Source organism: Rhineura floridana, chromosome 2, assembly GCF_030035675.1.
Source record: "Rhineura floridana isolate rRhiFlo1 chromosome 2, rRhiFlo1.hap2, whole genome shotgun sequence".
Taxonomy (NCBI): Eukaryota; Metazoa; Chordata; class Lepidosauria; order Squamata; family Rhineuridae; genus Rhineura; species Rhineura floridana.
Genome location: NC_084481.1, coordinates 105,591,151 through 105,606,316, shown reverse-complemented (window position 1 = coordinate 105,606,316; position 15,166 = coordinate 105,591,151). Strand labels below are relative to the sequence as shown.

Sequence of the window (15,166 nt, the reverse complement as noted above, 5' to 3'; positions counted from 1 at the left end):
AATTAGCTTGGGAAATCTTTCCTAGAAATTAGAGGAGTTTTTAGTGCTGATTACTCCAGATGAGAAAGTTTCAGTTCTGCAGCCAATTACATCTCACCCTTTTGTATGCACTTAAGATTCATTCACATCCCATGAATTTCTAATTAACTTAAGTAGTTCAATGTGTCCCAGAAACCAAATTACCTTTTCTACTTTAATGAACACCTAGGAATTCCCCAAGGATTGTAAGAATGGTGAAGGAAAAATCCAGCAGCTAATCCTAGTATGACTTCAAGTGCACAGCCACACTAGCCTTTGCACCTGACAGATCAACTTCCATTAAAGCAACAGGGAGGAAGAGGTGACCAGAATTGGAAATAATATTTGTGAACATTTAAATACAAATAAAAAATGTTAAAATCAAAAGAGTGACTTTTAATCTTCCTGAACAGGCCCTATAGAATAATGTGGCATCACAGTAATGTATTTTGCTTTTTTCTGCTTTCTGTAAGCAAAACCAAAATGCATTGTGCCCCTGTGTGAGCTAAACAGGACTTCTGCTAGAACAATGGGAGTTCACCTTCTTCCCCCTCGTGTGCCCCAAAAATCTGTTTCAGAGTTGGGGGTTCCTCAGAAGCAGATTTGGAGGTTGTAAGGGGAGGAGAGGAAGGGGAAAGCCCTGTTGCACAAGTGGCAGTCTGCTCATATGACACTGAATTACACTGTTTGCATCTTCTCCTCTTAGTAACCTGTCATCTGAATAAGGCAAGTGCTGAACTGTTCTCTGGAAGCAGTAATTGGCTAGACTCACTCCCCGAAAGAAACAGATACATAGTATTGAGGTACTCCTGGATTCAGCTTTGTTACTAGATACTCAAGTGGCACTGGTAGCACGGAATGCCTATTCCAGCTTTGGTTGATTGATCAGCTACAGTTGCGCCCGGCTATAATAATGCACACTCTGGTAATTTCTTGGTTAGATTACTGTAATGTGCTCTATGTAGAGCTGCTCTTGAAAACAGTTTGGAAAATGTAGCTGGTTAAGAATGCAGCTGCCAGAATTTGGACTGGTTCAGCCAGCAGGAACCACATAACACCTGTTCTAAGGCACTTGTACTGGCTGCCTACATGCTACCAAGGCCAATTCAAAGTGTTGACACTGACATGTAAGGCCCTAAACAGAGTGGAATCCAGTTATCTGAAAGAATACTTCTCCCTTTCCTGGACTTTCTTCCAGGGAGGGTCCCACTGGAGACACCCAGGCTTTGGAATTCCCTCCTTCCTCAAGTACAACTCGCATCAACTTTATCTGGTTTTAGGCACCAGTTAAAATTAATCTCTTCACCAAACTTTTGGTGGAGAAATGCGGTCAGTATTGGTTGTGTTGTGGGAGAAACAGGTTCGGAATTTTAGTTTTGTTCATGTGAAATGATAGTTCTGTATAACATTATTTGATTTGATTTTGTGACCTGCTCTAGTATCTCTGCACTATGAAGATGGTGAGACAGAAAATTCAATGACTAAAATAATTTAATTGCAATCTTTATTTTGTCTTGGATTTATAATCTTATAAAGAGCACGTCAAAACATACTACCCAAAATCTTCTGCAAAGTGTTTCTAAAGCTCACCATGACCCATTTGTTGCAGTTCATACTTAAAATACAAGAAATATTTTTATCAGATGAAAGATTGGTAGGACTGGGTTTGAATGCAGTATTTATCTGCTGCTCTTCATTTGTTTGTTTCGATTACTTTTGTTTGTTTTGATTATTCTTACATAGTTGATGTAAGCCGCTCTGGGCATTTCAACCTGAAATGGAAAAGCCAGTTTTAAGCGTTTTAGAAATAAATCAATAAAATTCTACATGCTATACAAATTTAAGTGTGGGGTTAAAAAAAAGACCCTTGATTTTGTTTGGATTATTATATAAACAGTAAAATACTTACCTGAAAGAATTACAAAGATTAAAAACAATAATAAACAGCACCTGCTAAATAATTTGCTAAGTAAATTGCTAAGCATTTAACCATGAGTTCATAAGCCAGATATGGACAAAGCATGGACCAACTATGGCAAAGCAATCAACTAATTTTTAAAGTGAAGCAAGAAAATATAACCAAACCTATTAAGCAGATCCTTCCCTTTTATTCTTCAAATGTTTCATTATGAATTCTCTACTTCTCTAATGCTCATGTTTTAGCTCACTCTGAAAACAGCTGTTCTTATAATGAAAATGTCAAGCTTTTCCTACACAGAGAATAACAAAAGATTCAAGGAGGGCAAGTCACAATGTTTATGGCAGGGGCAGCCTCAAATAAAAAATCTGTAATCAAATTAGGAACCGATGCCATTATTGACTGGATTAATGAATTTATAAACACACAAACTGGTACACAGCCATATTTTGATACCATGGAGTAAGATCCTTTCAGTAAGATTAAAACTACAACTAAGAGTAACACACTCTGGCAGAACTTTCCAGAAATCGTAGGAAGATGGATGTTCCCTTTTAAAACAAGAACAAAGAGTCACCACTTGTCAGAAACTGAACTTCTAAGACAATGCAGACAGTTGTCAATCTTGCCTCTGGTTCAAGAATGTGAAATCATCAAGAGATCATTAAGGCTCCTTGCTTACAGAGAAGCAGCTGAAAACATTTGTGGCAATCTTCCACATTTCATTCATTCTCTGATTTAACAAATCCTCAGACAGATGCATCTACTCTGTCACGTTTGATGTTAAGTTAAAGGCCTTCAGCACATGTCCAAAATACACAATTATGTTTCATGTCGGCTATGTCAATGCAAAGAAAGACTCTACAGCTTCAGTCAGGGCCAAATTCGACGGAACAATAATTGCATGAGTTCAATTAACATACATTTTTAAATTACAAAAAAAAAACTGCACTGGGAAGAAAGCCTCCATCAGCAGCAATGAAATGAAATGAACTGCCTTCAAGTCAATTCTGACTTATGGCAACCCTATGAATAGGGTTTTCATGGTAAGCAGTATTCAGAGGGGGTTTACCATTGCCTTCCTCTGAGGCTGAGAGGCAGTGACTGGCCCAGAGTCCCCCAGTGAGCTTCATGGCTGTGTGGGGATTCAAACCCTGGTCTCCCAGGTTGTAAATCGTTCCAGATGTAAATAGCAGCTTCAGGGAGGACATTTTTGTGGGGCCCATACAGGAAAGGGTATAAAATTAAATGGTCTCCTCCTTCCTCTGCAATCCTCCTGCTAAAAACCTTTTTTCAACCTACATGTTAACTGCAATCACACAATTAAATGGTCACATCTTGTTTGGTCCTCATTTGTCAAGTAATAGGCAGTGTTTATATTGTGCATTGTCTTTTTTTTTTTTTTTTAAGAGTTGGCAGTCTAGAAATACTCCCATAAATAAATAAAATAAATCAAAGGATTCTAGTTTCAGAGGATTTACCTGAGATTAGTAGAAAAATAGGTCTCTCTTTTGGTTACATCAGGAAAACATAATCTGAAGAGGAAGAGCTTTAAGGTTCCATCAAAGAAACTAGTTAACTTCTGCTTCAGAGCACTTTGTCTCTCAGCTCTGCAGCCACATTCCCATGAATTTGCTTTGAAATGGACTGCCTTCAAGTCGATCCTTACTTATGGTGACCCTATGAAGAGGGTTTTCATGGTAAGCAGTATTCAAAGGGGGTTTACCATTACTTCCCTCTGAGGCTAGTCCTCCCCAGCTGGCTAGGGCCTGCTCAGCCTGCCACAGCTGCACAAGCCAGCCCCTTCCTTGTCTGCAACTGCCAGGTGGGGGCAACTGGGCTCCTTGGGACTATGCAGCTTGCCCACAGCTGCACAGGTGGCAGAGCATGTAACCCCTGAGCCACTCACTATAGGAGTGATCTTTAGCTGGCCCTTGACACCCAGGAGACATGAGCGGGGATTTGAACTCAGACTCTGGACTCCCAGCCAGGCTCTCCTCCCCACTGTGCTATAGCGAAACCCTATTAGTTAGCTTTAACTTAAATCATCTTGTGATTTGAGAAAGGAATTCAAGTGAGGATGGAAAGTCTCCTTACATAGGATAGGTCTACTTTTGAATATTTTGGCCAAGGGAAGAATGTTACCAGAAGAGAGATCACCCCATGATGTTCTCTTGCCTGCTAGCAGAGAGGAAAGGCTATTTCCTGTCCAGGCTGCAACATTATGCAAATAGATTTCATTGTGGACAGAATGTGGAGACAGCTCGCAAAGAACCAGGGGTACAGGAACCCATTAGTACAATATTCTGGGACACCTACACACACCCCTTTAACAAAAAGAAAAGGACCCTACAGCATTAGCAAGAACCAACCACAAATTATGCAGAATTCTATGTAATTTCCCATATTTTAAAAAATAAATCAAAAGCAGCTGTTAGAGGCTGCAATTAGAAGTAGAGAAAGGTTGTGGGGGATTAACTCTCTATTAGCAATTTTGTGGAAGAAAAATAGATTTGTACAACATAGAAGGGTAATGGGGGGTGATTTGAAGAAAAACTGTCAAAAAGTGTTTACTCTCCAGCAAGCCTATCCACTCTTCCTCAACTTAACTCCTGATTGCAAGCTCCAGAAGCTGCATTTTTAAAAAATGTCAGGGGATGTTCATTGATAAAATGTAGTGTGGCCCTTAGTGGCTCTTAGTGAGGGAGAACACTACAGAAGCAAGGCAATAAATTCTGAGTAACTTCAAGTGAAGGATCTAATGTTCTTCACTTTTTCATCAAGTGAATGCAAGAGTATGGAGCAAGAATTCCCATTCTCTAACAACTACACACATCCTACTGATGAACTGTTTGGCATAGGAATTTTGCCATGAGAAGAATGTTACCACCCTTTCTATGAGTACCTCTGTCCTCTATACAAAAGATTATTACTACGATCAGAGAGACATTATGGAATTTCATGACAGGCCTACACACTGAAGCTTATATCTTTTTTTTGGGGGGGGGAGATTGGATTTCTAAAAGAGAAAACAAGTAAACAGAATTCACAAGTGCCCCATAGCCAACTTGTCCTTCAGTTTCTGCACACATCTGTCTCTGAAGTTACAACTTACACTGAAGACACAGGATAGAAAGCAATAGTTTCAAGCTGTTCTTAAATTATTTTTTACAGTGCAGTACTTTACACATCTACTCAGAATTAAATCCCAAACAGTCCAATGGGTCTTCCTCCTAAGTGAGTGGCACAAGATATCTAAGAATGCAAACTAAATTTTAAACCTCCCCTCCAGATTCAAGGTTCCCCATCCAACCCATTTTTCATCTACCTAAAACAGAAATTTTCATTTGTTTTCATCCAGACAACATTCTAGATTTCAACATTATACATTAGAATGCAGTCTAACAGTCACATTTAAAAATGACTAGCTCTCCACTAATCTGTAAATTATGTATACGAAGTGCAGATTGACAGTCAAGAACTAAGTCATTCTTACCACTTGCTTAATCCCACTCCACCACCATAAAACGTGCCTATGACCTAAAGAGCTGTTGTACATGCTATATTTTGCATCACTGCCTCAAACTAGTTACCATCTGTCCCCCATAGATAGGATGCAGTACTTCCTGGTACATTCTAGTGAATTACCTCTAGCTACTTTAGAACTCACCTTGCCGGAACTACTAAAAGTGAGCAACCAAAGGATAAAACATTGTCTTGTAGAATCCACTGTTGATAAAGCTATAGTATATCTACATTACAAGCAGCCAAATTTTAAAAGCCAAGATTATTCTTACAGATGCTGGTGGTAACATTTCAACTAAACAACTTATGCTGTATAGTTTAAGGAAGCTACTGAATGAATGAAAAATTGATTCGATTCAGGCAACAATTCAAGTTGATGTTCTTAATACCTGTAGAAAATATTTACTTCTGCTTTTTGAATTATCTCTAATATTGTTGTCTCCTTAAATCCACCTCCAAGAACTCACAAAATGTGTTCTCCCCCACCCCTTTTCAGGTGTACCTATTGAGGAGCGTTGGCTCAGACAGTTTTCAGACTCCTACTGCTTCTGCTCTCAACCAAGTCCAAGCTTAACACATCAAGATTGACACAGAACACTGAATCACATTATGAATTGAGTGAGAACAACCACACCCTGTTCCTACTCCTCACAAGAAATTGCAACAAAACAAACTTCAGTATTCAACAACGTTTCTAGACAAACCAGGTTTACAAGAAATGTTGCTTCACTTAATCACATCAACATCTAGCTTTAGGGAACATTAACACAGCATTAGAAATATCCCACGCTGCATGGAATTGTTTTCCACCAACATTAAAGAGCCAGGCTACATATGCTGGAGTCAATGAGAACCTCTCTTTCTTCATCCCCATAACAGGAATGCATTTGTTTTAAATCAGCAAAGACAACACTGGGCTAGATGCATAAATGCTCTGTATGTGGGTGTATAACTTTATCATCTGTCACTGCAAACAGATATTTAAATAAAAAAACTAAAGTGTGGAAATGGGCAAGTGGAAATTGACCACATATATATCCATGCTGGTATGATGAGCACCAAACTAGCTTAGTATTGACCATTCTGTCTCACGCTATTTGAAACAGAAACTAAGGAACAAGGACTGCTTTTATCACCGATGATGCTGAAGTTGGCTACCAGATCCCAGTTCCTTATTTGCATCCAAATAAAAAAACTTAAAAGAAAAAGTGTACATGCCCCCAAATCAGCTTTGGTTTACCTCATATATATCTCCACAACTGGAGGATTATCTCCTTTGAGATCCACAATAATTTTTCCTGTCAAAACCTTTGTGTTCACATAACACTCATACATGTGTGAAACAACAAACAAAGAACTGGGGTGTCCACCCCAAAACAAGCTTTGGTCCACCCCAAATCATACACTGCAGTTTGTGCAAAATGCAGCAGCCAGATCGGTAACAGGGACCAGGCGATTCGAACATATAAAACCGATTCTGGTCTGCTTGCATTGGCTGCCTGTACATTTCCAAGCTCAATTCAAAGTGCTGGTTTTAACCTATAAAGCCTTACACAGCTTGGGACCACAATACCTGATGGAACGCCTCTCCCGACATGAACCCACACATACACTACGCTCGACATCAAAGGCCCTCCTCCAGGTGCCTACTCCAAGGGAAGCTCGGAGGATGGCAACAGGGGAGAGGGCTTTCTCAGTGGGGGCTCCCAAATTATGGAATGATCTCCCTGACAAGGAGTGTCTGGTGCCAACACTGTTATCTTTTAGGCGCCAGGTCAAAACTTTCCCCTTCTCCCAGGCATTTTAGCATGTGTTTTTAAATTGTTTTTTTTAAGTGTTTTTAAATTTGTATATTTGTTTTTAATGTTTTTAACTGTTGTAAACGGCCCAGAGAGCTTCAGCTATGGGACGGCATACAAATGTAGTAGTAGTAGTAGTAGTAGTAGTAGTAGTAGTAGTAGTAGTAGTAGTAGTAGTAGTAGTAATACACCCACACATCCATGGGCTACAAGTGATTCAATATCTTTTTAGAGAGACCACTATTCCTGGAGGTGTGGATGTATGAGCTGGGGTGGCCCAAAGATTATTTTAGGTGTACGTTACCAGTTCCTGGTTATTTACTACATATTATAGCTATTGCTGCATGGGCACAGACACTTGACACTGTCTTGCTCCAAAAGAAAGCACTGAGCCAGATGCAAATTAATACCATCTCACAGAGGACATTCTCCTGGATGTATGGGTATATGATTTGTGGTAGCTGGGAGCTTATATTGGGGTGTACAACTTCCATTCTTTGTTCTTCTCTGTGTTTTGTTTCTTATTATTCTTCATTATTTTTACAAGGGACACTCACCTGGAGATGTCAATGTATGACTGGGGTGACTTATTACAGAGCATACATTCCTAGGTCCTTATTTGTTACTGTCATCATGCAAATGCAACAATTTTGATTGAGAAAAAAATATTGTGTATATGAACCAAACACTATTTTGGGGATCAGGGACATATAAACTTACTGTTTTAAGTTTTCTGACTAAATTGCATTTCAAACTATTGTACAAATAAGAAACAGGAAACTAGTACCAATTTCAGTACTATTTGCCACAAGCTTCAGTAGAAATGGAAAAAGACAAGATTTTTAGTAATCGACAGCAACTGCATTCCAACTGCAAGGAGACTTGAACTTTTTAGTCAATTACTAAGCAACAATTTCCAGCTACCTCAAAACAAGGCAACTGTGACATGTGCTTCACTTTACTATTTATACACTGCATATTTAGCCTGCAAAAGTATGTTCTATTTGTGGGTACTTCTAGACTTCAGCTGATGCTGCATCAGTTCAGTTGCTACATCCTGTTCAAAAGAATACAAAACCACAGAAGTGTAACCAGGAGGCTAAGAACCAAGAAAAAAAAACTCTTCTGTGCATGTTAAGACACATTTCTCAAATGTAAGATAAAGAGACACTTCAAACCTCTGTGCTGTGTTAACAAATAGTGACAAAGCTGTTCCAAGTGGCAGAATGGTACCAAATGCAGAAGTTTAGGAAGAGGAACGTAGAGCCACTTCAGATGTTTGAAACCCTGTGCAACAAGTTTGCATCCGTATAGTCCACTGCACAGACAAGAATACAGGCAAGATGAGGCATATATGTGCACCCTTGATACTTGTGTACCCCTGATTTTGTGTTATTAAAAAAACTGAGGAAGCAGGCATATTCATAATATATGCAGTATGTGTATGGCCCCACCACAAATACAAGACTGCTAGATTTTCAAGTGTCTGAATCAGCCCAGATAATCTCATGTAAAGTGTTCACAGTTTGTACATTTGCTTTAGCACATGTCTACTCAGTACACATGTCTACTCAGAATTAAGCCCCAGTAAGTTCGTTGGGGCTACCTTCTAGATAAGTATGTATAGGAGTGCTGTCTAAGTTACCTATAATTCAGGATTTGTTCAGAAAAAATTATTTCAGGGTGCATTCACATGTTACAACATATAAGGAAAATCAAATGTGCAAGCATGCACAAACTTTTGCATTCACTGTATGCCATAACTTGTAAAGCCATCCTTAGAAAGCACAAGTCTGTAAACCAATTGTATATGGCCAGTTGCAGCCAAGGCCAGCCCAAGACATTTTTATTGTCTCCGAGTCAGGTGCATTGCACATAAGGCCAACCAAGTTATTTTGGCACCTTAGGTGGACCTCCCGATCAGTAAAAATATAACAAATTAAATAATTTAGCAATTTGTTGCCTTTTTATGACACTCAAAATCAGCTGCCTGAAGAAGTCTCATTCTACCTAATGGTAGGATTAATCTGGTTAAGGCAGTAGGAATTAAGAGCCACTCGCATTCAGTGATTTCGCCTTCAAAGGCAACTGTGCTAGTCACAATACCAATTATATACAATGGGCTATATTGAACAAAGTCATCCTGTTTGCACAGGGACTTCTGCTTGCACAATGGAGCTTCCCCTCCTCTCTTCTCCCCACACCCCCTGAAACTGCTCCAGAAGGTTGGGAAAGCCCTTGAACAGATCTGGGGGGCACACAGGGGAAAGGGAGGCAGGACAATTGCTGTTGTGCAAGCAGACATCGTTGTGCCAATAGAATTACTTCATTGGATACAACACAATTTGTTACTTGAAAGTGGCAATTATCACATGATAAACATGGTTATGAAAGCAAATAAAAACCATCAGAGAGAAGTATCATAAGAATAGTAAGGCTATTTTAGTTCTCATGTAAGGAAGTAGGTGTTAAAACTCTATGTAAGGGCATGCCCCCTATTTACTTCTTGACTAGCTCAAGAAAAACTGAGGTTGGTTTACAGAAGCTGCCTCTGCCTGATTTTGCATGATCCTCCCTTCACCGCCCCCAGCTCACCCCATTCAGGAGGTTCCTTGACCCTTCAGAAAGGTTTTTAGAATGCTCAGCAGGAGTGAGAAAGTCACCCTCTGCCCAACCGTTCCTCTGATGCTTCTCCAGATTCAAGCCAAAGATTTTACATCAAGCTTTATTCTATTCCAGTTCTTTCAGCAGAGAGAAACTACCTCCACTAATGGAACTTTTATATATTCTAGACATTATAAATGTATCACTCTCTCATGGATTAAGTAGAGTATGGAAAGCCACAAGCTAGAGCATGCAAGACTCACATGCCAACACTGCACTACAATTTCCCATCTTTCCTTTTTCTACTCTAATTTACCAGCCTCACTAAGAACTGAAGTTGCAAGCAGCAGTCTTAAATGCCCATTGCTGCTTCCCCTTCCCCATTATAAAGTCACGATTGCACATTCTGAATGATCACTTTACAGAGAATGACACACACACACACACACACACACACACACACACACACACAGAGTGAACAAGAATATGATAAGATGACAAATCTAATGTGGTCACCCATCCACTTCAGTGGAAATTATTTATTGTCTTGCAGAAAACCAATTTTCCTCAGCATCAGTGAAATGAATCTCTCTGTTAATGCTACAGGACTCAAGTTTAATGATGGAAACATTCCAAGTTTTGGAAATGTGTGCTTTAAAGCAGTACATTCTCTAATATGCCAACATTAAAACTATACTAACTATGCAGTTGAGCGCATGCTTCTTGTGTGCCCTGAAAAGACCAGATTCCCTAACTGTGTTGAAGAAAAAACAATGAGTGGCCACCACAGGAAATAAAACATTGCTAATATTTTCTGTGCCTCCCATGTCATCCATTTGATAGCTTTAATGATATCACCTTTAACAATCTGCTTATATAGAAAAGATATTGCTAAAATGGAAAATGCACCTGTGGAACATGGTCAGCTGCATAACAATTCCTTAAGCATCACTAGTAAACCTGAAAACAAGACTCCTATATGGAACTGATTTTATGGTGTCCCTTTCCCATCCCCAACTCTTGCAGTGATTTGCCTTTAATCGACAGTTTAGAGACAACTGCAATTCCAAATGTCAGTCTGTGCTCCACTAAGGGTGTGTACATATACAGCTTTTGAAATGCATGTGGGTCGTTTTTCCCTATGCCTATGCGCATAGTGCTTTGCAATTGTACACAACTTCCCACCACAATGTTTGTTAAAGTGGCAGCGGCTATCCATACCCTCTGTGCACATTGATGGGCCAGTTTACCAACTAGAGCACACTGGTCTTATTTACTCCCCTCAATTAGTGTTTCCACACCCTCTGAATGCTGCCAAAAATGACATAATACCCTGCTGCAGCTGCACATGTGCAGTTCCATCAACGTTTCATTTTATTTTTCATGGGTCTTTCAAAGAGAAGATATTGGAAAAAGAGGGGCTGGTATATTGATATACTGCTATACAATATGTTCCCTGTTCTTCCATCTCTTGAGCAGAGCTTGGAAAAGTTACTTTTTTGAACTACAACTCCCATCAGCCGAATCCAGTGGCCATGCTGGCTGGGGCTGATGGGAATTGTAGTTTTAAAAAAGTAACTTTTCCAAGCTCTGCTCTTAAGGGGTATGCTCAAATATACCATAATTGCAGTGGCTGCTTCTAAGCTGTTCTTATCCTCCCCCCAAATATCAAGAAAATGGAGGATTTCTTGAGTTTTCCATAAAATGCCTCTTTCCCTCCCATTCACCAGCATACCATTGTTCTCCTTTGCAAAAACAGCAACCCTCAGCTTTACCAGAAAAGCAAGGGAAAAGGTGAATGGGCATGGAAATGAGGGAGAGTGGCACAGCCCTAAGATGACCTAATAGGAGGTGCTCAGCTCCAAGTTTTCCTGGATGAATCAGATTATCTAGACCAGCCTTTCCCAACTAGTGGGCCACCAGATGTTGTTGGACCACAACTCCCATCTTTCCTGATCATTGGCAATGCTGGCTGAGGCTGATGGGAGTTGTGGTCCAACAACATCTGGTGGCCCACTAGTTGGGAAAGGCTGATCTAGACACTTTCCAATCAGGCTTCCGGTCTTGTCATGGGACAGACTGCCTTGATGGCCCTGCTTGAAGATCTAACCGGGCATCAGACAGGTGGTGTGCATCCCTGTTGGTGCTGCTAAACCTCTCTGTTGCTTTCAATACCATCAACTATGGTATCCTTCTGGGTTGTCTAGCTGGGATGGGATTGGGAGGCAGTTTTACAGTGGCTCCGATCCTACCTGGTGGACAGGTCCAAGAGAGTGGTGCTGGGAGACTACTGTTCAACCCCTGGCTGCTGGCCTACAGAGTCCCGCAGGATTCCATTCTGTCTCCCATGCTCTCTAACATCTGTATGAAACTGCTGGGAGAGGTCATCCAGAGATTTGGAGTACAATGTTATCAATATGCTAATGACACACAACTCTATCTCTCCCTACCATCTGATTGCAGGGAGGAAGTTCTCATCCTAAACCATTGTCTGAAAGCTATGAAGGGCTGGATGTGGGCTAACAAACTGTAACTTGATCCAGACAAGACAGAAGCATTGCTGGTCAAGGGGAAAGCTGCACCAGGGATAGCGCTGCAACCTGTTCTGGACAGGGTCACACATCCCTTGAAGGAGCAGGCCCACATTTTGGGAATACTCCCGGATCCTGCCCTGCTGCTTGAATATCAGGTGGCTGTGGTAGCCAAGAGTGCTTTTGGCCAACTCAAACTTGTCTACCCACTGTGCCTGTTCCTGGAAGCAGTTGATTTGGCCATAGTGATACATGCATTGGTAAGATTGAGGCTTGATTATTGTAAAGCCCTCCACATGGGGCTGCCTTTGAAAAAGGTTCAGAAATTGCAGCTGATACAAAACACAGCAGCCAAAATGTTAATTGGATTGGGGCATGGGGATCTTATCATCCCTGAGCTTTATTGACTCCACTGGCTCCCAATTTGTTGCCGGGCTCAATTCGAAGTGCTGGTTTTGACCTTTAAAGCCCAAAACAGCCTTGGACCAATGTATCTGAAGGACCGCTTATGCCCATATGTACCTACCCATAATTTAAGATCAGCTACCTCTGGTCTCCTCTGTTTGCCTGGAATGAAAGATGTTAGACTGGCAAGCACATGGGAGTGACCCTTTTCAGCCATGGCCCCCAAGCTTTGGAATACCCTACCCCAAGCCTACTCTGCTCCCTCCCTGATGGTGTACTGCAGACCTTTGGAAACCATCCTGTTCTGGAAAGCCTTTGGAAGGGACTGAGATATAGCCTGAAAGTGATTTTATTTTCCCTGTTTTTTAGTTTTACCTCTGAGGTCCCATTTTAATATCATTCCCCTAAATTTCTTAACCATATTTTATGTATTTTTAGCTATTTTAGTTTTTTTTATGTTTTTATTATGAGCCGCCCTGAGTGCCCTATTTTAGGGTAGGCGGGCAGGATAGAAATATTTTAAATAAATAAATAATAATTTGTTCCCAGATTACTTGCAATGTGCGCACACCTTCATTTGCAATCACCCAAATAAATTATGAGTATTATTCATTGGCGATCACTCATAGCCGAGTAAGATTGTCTTCCAAGATAAGGTCTTTAACAGTGGGTCCGTAAGTGACTGTGGAGGCCAATTCTGGATCCATACAGACATAGGTTTCCAGATGGATTTGCTTGGAAGACGCCTGTGCGTGAATTTGTTTTATGTGGGGAGATCAGCGCACGACGATCAACACACAATCTTGACAGAAAAAGGCTTTGATCCAATGGCATGGGATACCACGACAATTGGAAGTCTTTTATCTGCTGCAGCCTTCATCCACCTTCACAGCCGTTGTAATGTACACATTGTTATCCTCCGCCTGTTCTGTCGTTGAGGACTTCCTTGGATCATTCTTTGTCTGGTTCCTCTCCCTTGACCTTACCGCCATGGGTGAACCTGCTGGGAGTACATGACTCTCGACGGCATCGCTCACAGGGTTCACTGGAACACACAAGCCCACTCATCACTACAAGGTGACCATCCAGCAAGGGATCCCTTGTGAGCATCCCTTCAAGATACCATTCACACAGATACTCTTAGAACTGAAGGCACTGACTCACTTTAACTCCAGTGATGATGACTGAAGGAAAGCACAGTTCAAATGGATACATACGCACAACCATTCCTCTTTCTTCATTTGTATGCACTTCTCTGTCTATAAACAGTACAAGGTAATTATACCTGGATAATTTCTGTAAGAGGATTTCATGTGCTTTGACAATATTTTCTGGGAAAGTAGCCCAGGAATTACTTTGCCACATGATTGAGCACCTCAGATATTTGCACACTGTTGTTGTTGTTATGTGTCTCCAAGTCAGCCTACACAGTGTAATCTGTAATCATGGGAGTAGCTTTGACTGTTCTTTGGCAACAAGAGGATAAGTTTCATAACCTTTTCTCCCACTTCACAGCAAATGAGGACTTAAAACAGTGGACATGGCAACAATGGCTTCTACTGCCAAATATATAGCAGTTCCCCAATTTCAATGAAATGCCTTTTAAAAAGTAACTCTAAAATATGCTACCAGTCACTTTCTCAGAGCCTCATTACACAGGGGTGGCTAACCTGTTGCCCTTCAGATGTTGTTGGACTCCAGCTCCCAACAGTCACAGGCAGCAGAGCCAATGATCAAGAGTGATAGGAGTTACAACCCTTCATCCTTTCGAGGGTTACAGGTCCCCCATCTCTGTACTAAAGCTATACCTGCTCTATGTGGCTCATAGAACCAGTAAGATGTAACAGCTAGAGTGCTTGACTTAGGATGAGGGCAGGGAGAGGGGGGAAGACAAATTCCTGCTCAGCAACAAAGCTCACTGGATGACTTTGCACTAATAACTCTCTCACCCTACCCACAGAGTTGTCAGGAGGATTTTTTTAAAAAGAGGGGTGGGAAAACTAGGTATGCTTGGAGGAAGAAGGGGATAAAAAGTAATACACATAATTAAAAACAACATGAGGCTTGGCTAAGACAGATTCCATTTTTGCCAAATCACACTTTTATATTAAGGGGAACTCTGATAATTCAGCCAACCTTCAAGTATGTCACTGGTCAGTTCAGTTAACTTTTGAGCTATATGTGATTTTGTGAAATTTTTCTTCTTCTATTTATTGTCTGTATTATGCGTACAGAATAATATTTCAATAAAAGTAAAGTTTATAAATAAGCAAAACAGTGGGGGGCTATTTTTCAGAATATAGCAAACTGATTTCAGGAATCATAGGCTTACATAAAAAGAGATAGTAAATCAATGTTTTCTTTTA

The 15,166-nt window shown here is 40.7% G+C and overlaps 1 protein-coding gene across 3 annotated transcripts in view; it reads right to left on the bottom strand.

Annotated features, from left to right (window-relative positions):
* Nucleotides 1-15,166, bottom strand: part of LOC133376948 (uncharacterized) — a 144,789-nt gene that overhangs the window by 121,227 nt on the left and 8,396 nt on the right. The window contains exon 1 of one of the 3 annotated variants that reach the window (XM_061609985.1): nt 5,964-6,016. The exons of the other annotated variants lie outside the window; for them this stretch is intronic. The gene's annotated coding sequence lies outside the window, so the exon portion shown is untranslated. Of the gene's footprint in view, nt 1-5,963; nt 6,017-15,166 lie in introns of those variants that run through there. 3 annotated transcript variants of the gene reach the window in all.